Genomic DNA, 6,958 nt, shown 5'->3' on the forward strand with positions numbered 1-6,958 from the left:
TACCCTGAGTTTACATGATATCCCCACAGTATGTGATTTTTCGGATGTGTTTCCAGAGGAGTTGCCGAGTTTGCCACTCGATAGAGAGGTGGAGTTCACTATTGAGGTTATGCCAGGTGTTGCACCAATTTCTATTGCTCTATATAAGATGGTACCTACTGAGTTGAAAGAGTTAAAAGTTCAATTATAGGAGTTATTGGATAAGGGTTTCATATGCCCTAGTGTGTCGCCTTGGGGAGCACCGGTGCTATTTGTTAAGAAGAATGATGGTACACTCTGGCTTTGTATAGATTACCAGCAGCTGAATAAGGTGACAATGAAGAACAAGTATCCGTTACTCAGAATAGATGATCTGTTTGATCAGTTGAAGGGAGCTGGTGTGTTTTCCAAGATTGATCTCAGATTAGGCTATCATCAGTTGAGGGTAAAGGAGGCAGATGTGCCTAAGATTGTATTCAGGACCTGGTATGGGCATTACGAGTTTCTAGTGATACCATTTGGGCTGACAAATGCACTAGCAGCATTCATGGACCTAATGAACCATATCTTTCATCCTTATTTAGATCGATTCGTAGTGATCTTTATAGATGATATTTTGGTGTATTCTAAAAACCAGAACAAGCATGATGAGCACCTAAGAGTAGTATTACAGACATTGCGGGAGAAGCAGTTATATGCTAAGTTGTCCAAGTGTGATTTTTGGCTAAATGAGATTGCCTTCCTTGGACATGTTGTATCAGCAGATAGGATTAGGTTGGATCCCAAAAAGATTGAAGCAATAGTTGAGTGGAAGCCTCCTAAAAATACAACAAAAGTCAAAAGTTTCTTGGGGTTAGCTGGGTACTACAGGAGATTTGTGAAGGGATTCTCCCTTATAGTAGCCCCATTGACTAAGTTGCTACACAAGAATATAAAGTCCAACTGGGATGACAAGTGTCAAGCCAGTTTTGAGAGGCTGAAGGCTATGCTTATAGAAGCACCTGTGTTAACACAACTAGTATCAGGGAAAGACTATGTGATCTACAGTAATGCCTCACATAATGGACTTGGGTGTGTCTTAATGCAAGAAGGGAAGGTAGTTGCTTATGCATCTAGGCAGCTAAAGCCACATGAGAAAAACTATCCTACCCATGATCTGGAATTGGCAGCGATAGTATTTGCATTGAAGATATGGAGGCATTACCTATATGGTGAGAAGTGTTACATCTACACAGATCACAAGAGTTTGAAGTATTTGCCAACCTAGAAGGAACTCAACCTTAGACAGAGGCAATGGATTGAGTTTCTGAAGGATTATGATTGTGTGATTGATTATCACTCTGGGAAGGCAAATGTAGTGGCAGATGCTCTGAGCAGAAAGTCCATAGTAGCTTTGAGATCCTTGAATGCTCGCTTATCTCTAGCACAAGATAGAACTATTTTGGCTGAGTTGCAAGTAAAGCCAAACTTGCTACAGCAAATACAAGAGACACAGAAACAAGATAAAAAGTCGATGATCATCACGGGCCGAATTAAAAAGGGGAAAGAAATTGGATATGAGCTAAAAGGAGATGGATGTCTATACTATAAAAAGAGAATATGTGTACCAAAGGATGAAGAATTGAATAAGAACATCTTGAAGGAGGCACATAGTAGTTTTTATGCTATGCACCCAGGAAGTACAAAGATGTACCATGACTTAAAGCCCATTATTGGTGGCCCAGTATGAAGAAGATATCGGTGACTATGTGGCTAGATGTTTAACATGCCAGCAGGTTAAAGCTGAGCATCAGGTTCCATCGGGGTTGTTGCAACCCATATCCATACCAGAGTGGAAGTGGGATCACATCATGATGGACTTTGTCACTGGGTTGCCACTGACACAAAAGAAACATGATACCATCTTAGGTGATTATTGATGGATTGACGAAGTCAGCTCACTTTCTATCAGTTAGAATCGACTACTCACTGAAGCGTTTGGCAGAGATATATATAGCTGAGATAGTTCGGTTACATGGAGTGCCGACATCGATCATATCAGACAGAGGCCCGAGGTTTCCTTCGAGGTTTTGGAGGAAGCTATAGGAGGCATTAGGCACTCAGTTGCATTACAGCACGACTTTTCATCCTCAAATAGATGGACAGTCAGAACAAGTGATTCAAGTAACCCTTAAAGACTTGGTGAATTATTATTGTTGTTAAAAAAATGATGGTGATGACATGAATTATATGATAGGTGCTCGAGGATATGCTTCAGAGTTGTATTATTGATTTCGAAGGAAGTTGGGAAAAGTATCTTCCTTTGGTGGAATTCGCATATGATAACAGTTACCAAGCAAGCATAAAAATGGCTCCTTATGAAACATTATATGGGAGAAAATGCAGGACCCCATTATGTTGGACAAAACTGGGTGAAGATATGATTGTGGGGCTTGAGCTAGTGAGGCAAACTGAGGAGAAAGTAAAGCTCATCAGGGATAATTTAAAAGCCGCCTCAGATAGGCAGAAATCATATGCGGATTTAAAAAGGAAAGACATAGAGTATGAGGTTGGTGATAAAGTGTTCCTTAAAGTATCACCATGGAAGAAGGTGCTAAGGTTTGGGAAGAAGGACAAATCGAGCGCTAGGTTTATCAGTCTATACGAGGTCATTGAACATGTAGATCCGGTAGCCTACAGGTTAGCCTTACCACTGGAGCTGGATAAGATCCACAATGTGTTTCATGTTTCGATGCTGAGAAGGTACAGATTAGATTCTTCACATGTCATATCAGCAGAGAAGATAGATGTGTAGCCTGATTTGACATATGAAGAAGAACCAGTAAGAATCTTAGCTCGAAAAGCTAAGGAACTCAGGAACAAGAAGATTCCACTTGTGAAAGTATTGTGGAAGTATCACAACACTGAAGAGGTGACATGGGAGAGCGAAGAAACGATGAGGCAACAGTTTCCTCAGCTATTTACACCAGGTAAATTTCAAGGACGAAATTTTCTTTTAGAGGGGAAGAGTTGTAACGTCCCGAACTTCAGAGTTCTGAATAGTGTCATTTTCAGTCAATGAATAGTTCTATTCAAAGTTAGTTTGAGGACTAAAAATGAAATGAAAATAAATTGAAATAAGCAGAATAAAAATCAAAGTGACCATCGGGTTATGAACTTGATCGTCATTATCGAAAAAGATGGACTATAACCCCATGAGGGGCATTTTGGTCAATTCACTCTAAGAGTTGACTTTTGACCTAAATGTCAATTAAAATGTGTGAGATTAAAATATTGAAAATGAATTAAAAATATGAAAGTTATATGGAAAATTTATAAGGGATACATAAGGAATTAAGTGAATTGTTATAATTAAAATTAAAATTATTTAAAATAAGACAAAAGGAATTAATTCATTCTTATCAATAAAACTCATCTACTTCTTCCTTTCTATTGTTGGCCAAACCTCCCTCCCACCATCTTCCACCATTGCTCTTCATTTCAAGTTCCATTTTTCTTAGATTTCTACTATATTTTCCATAACCCCTAAAATAAAAACTTGATATTTGACCTCAATTTGAAGATTGGCAGTAAAAGGAACCAAGGAAATTGAAGTTTTGGTAAGCTAGAAAATTTGGTCAAGTGAGGTATGTGCACTCCCATATTAAATTCATGTATAATCCTTGAATTTAAGTATAATTATGAGGAAATTGTATGAGAATTAAAGAAAAATAAGCGTGAATGGTAGGGTATGAAATTCAACTAGCTATGGGAGTATGAGGTTGTGATGTTTTGATGGAATTAAATATGCCTACTAGTGTAGATTGAAGTGTATACTTATTTTGTATGATTGGAACTTGCTTGGATGTGGAAGATGTGAAATCAGAGTTTTGGAAGAATTAGGATTTTTGTGCTATGAAGTGTAATTAAAGTGTATAAGGTCTTATAATGACCAATGGATGTGTATTGAATGAGGAATGATGATAAGTTGGTGAAAGAATAAATGTGATTGACAATGTGCATTAGGTTGTAAATCTGGACAGCATGAGTCCAGCAAGCTTGAATGCCTATAAGTTGAACTACATAGCTCTAATTGGTGTAAAACTAATTAGAGATGAAACCTAAGACATAATGCTATAAGTTTCATGAAGAGATACTGTCCAGAAAATGACCATAAGTTACCCTAATTAAGCCTTGAATCTGGAATGGTAATTCTAGACCTGAGCAAAATGACTATATGAATAGTACTTAGTAAATAAAGCATAACTCATACTAGGAAACTCCAATGTAGGTGATTCTTGAACCTATAGAATTTTGAGACATAGGAGAACATTTCATATGAAGAACTTAAAGCCAAATTATGACCCTAACTCAACTAAATTGCTAGACAAAGTTGGTCCAGAAAACCTGTCCTGGTTCTTGACTGAACCTAAATATTTAGGTATCCAACCAGTTTTGACAAAATTGCTATAACTCAAGCTACAAATTTGAAAATGTAGTAATTCCAAAGCCAAAATTCTCCTAAAACATAGAACTACAACTTTTCTTTTTGGACCAGAACCCAGTTCTTAGAGCAAAGTAGGGAAATTGTTAGGATAAGTCAAGAATGTCAAATTTGGAATTCCTACACCTGAAGCATTTTGCCTTATGACCTCTGAATGGTCAACAGGCCATAACTTTCTCTACAAAACTCTAATTGACATGATTCAAAAAGAATTGGAAACCTAAGACAAAGGGCTAAAACCTTGTTTTAGGGACCTAAAGCTAATTTTGAGTTTAAGGTGCTAGGTTATTAGATGCAAAATTTGGTAAAATTCTGGAAAATAAGGAAATAGCAGGGTTTAGTGCCCTGGAACAGTACTTAATAATTTGTTCATAACTAGAGCTCCAAAACTTCAAATTGAATGATTCAAAAATAGAATTAAAGTCGAAACATAGGGGAACAACGTTCATGAAGAAAGTGAGGCCAAACTGATTTTACATCTTGGCCAAATTGCTAGGAAAAGTTAAAGCATCAATTTTGGAATTCATTAAACTTTCACAAAATGACTTGAAATGTGATATATGCTTAACATAAATGGTTTGATGAACACATATATCATATGAATATGTAATTGGGACTTTTGTTCCTATTATGAATAGAATGAAAATGTTATGAAGCATGACTAACACATATGTTGAAATAATGAGATTTATGTATACATAATGATACTAAATTACCCATGTATGCCTAAAAATTAGTGCATGAGTTGGATCGATTGGCATGCCGATTAAGGACCATAGATGCAGTACTGCCCATAGCTTTTGAGCCTACTTCATGAATGATCATTAATAGACAATGTATGTCTGATATAGTTATTCTTCTGGCTTTATGCCTGACATGCTGGCAATTTTGCCTAACAGTTTTACTGACTTTTATGCCTGCCATCTGGCTTTATGCTTAACAGATGTATACATGATAGGCACATAGGGTGTCTAACTAGTATACTCCCATGTATCCAGTCTTAACAATCTGTTATAGGTTACTTGGACATTGGAAAGAATTAAGGAGATTGGATGTTCAATAAATGAATGGTAAAGATGCCAATGAACTAAATTGCTCCTAAAGATCAACAAAAATGTACAATGACTTATAATTAATGAACATGCATTTCCTTTATGACACTACACACATGAAACATTTACTTTTATTTATTTAGTTTATTTTCATTTTATTATTACACCACTAAGCAATATGCTTAGCGCGATGGATTTTCCTCACGTTGGTACAGGAGATAAAGCCCAATAGATGTTGGACTGGGATTTGGACTACAGATTTGTACTAGAGTTAGTGTCACCTCAGCGTAGTATTTTGATAGGGTTCACCGAGCTACCATATATTGTCATTGTACATTGTAACCACATATTAAGTTTGTAATTTGAATTCAGAATTTATATAAAAGTTTTGTACATTATGTAGATTAATAAATTTTGTAAATCCCATGTATGAAATGAGTTTGCAATTTGATATGGATCAATATGAAGAAATGAGTTGAAATTGTGATGGCAATGTGTATGGATGAAGATGAGATTTTGATTTGAAATTATTGAAAATGATGATGGAATTGAGATTGATATGGAATTATTTAAACAGGTTATTAATTTTAATAGGTCAAATGTTGATAAAACAGGGAAAATTCTAGCAGTTTCGCCATTTAAATATTAAGATTTAATTAATAATGGGTTTGAATGTCACACCTTACCCCTCTGTAAGGCATAACATGATCCCGTAGAATACTTAATGAACTACCGAACTTCACCTACCGATAACTCATTAAGCACCCTACAAGGGATTTTAAAACAAATTTCTTACTTTTGGTAAGTGGTGAGCATTTTCTAATAAGTACTTAAAACATGTAATTAAGTTGAAAGCTAGTTGGAAATTTTAGCCCATTTAATTTTTTCGCAAATTTTATAAAAATTTTGACAGAATTTCATCTGTATTTTGGGAAAACAGTTCTTCAATTACCTGTAAAAAGCACTTCTAAAAATTTTCCTCAACAACTACTTCAATTTCATACTCAAACTCAATCAATTTCTCAACACATTTATCAACTTTCAAATTTCATTCATATCTCATTAGAAACAAAACAATTTATATACATCATTACAAAATTTACATTAAGAGAATTTCAAACTACAATATATATTACAACTTTATACAATTTTTATACAAACTGCTCAAGACCCATTTTTACATGTCCATACATTTATGTGCAATATATACATCAAAAAAAATATTTACAGTTAGGGTATAGATTATACCCGAAGACTTTAAACTGATAGCTCCTCACACCTCAGCAGCTCAGTCTGCTGCTCCTCTAGTCTCTGTATCTGCGACAGGAATAGAAGCCATCGCTGAGTACTAGGACTCAGTGGTGCACAACATACAAAAATAATCTTTATGCAGAATATAATCACATTTATTCAAAAATTTGACTAAACATAAGCATTAAACACA

Source organism: Hevea brasiliensis, chromosome 1 (assembly GCF_030052815.1).
Source record: "Hevea brasiliensis isolate MT/VB/25A 57/8 chromosome 1, ASM3005281v1, whole genome shotgun sequence".
Lineage (NCBI taxonomy): Eukaryota > Viridiplantae > Streptophyta > Magnoliopsida > Malpighiales > Euphorbiaceae > Hevea > Hevea brasiliensis.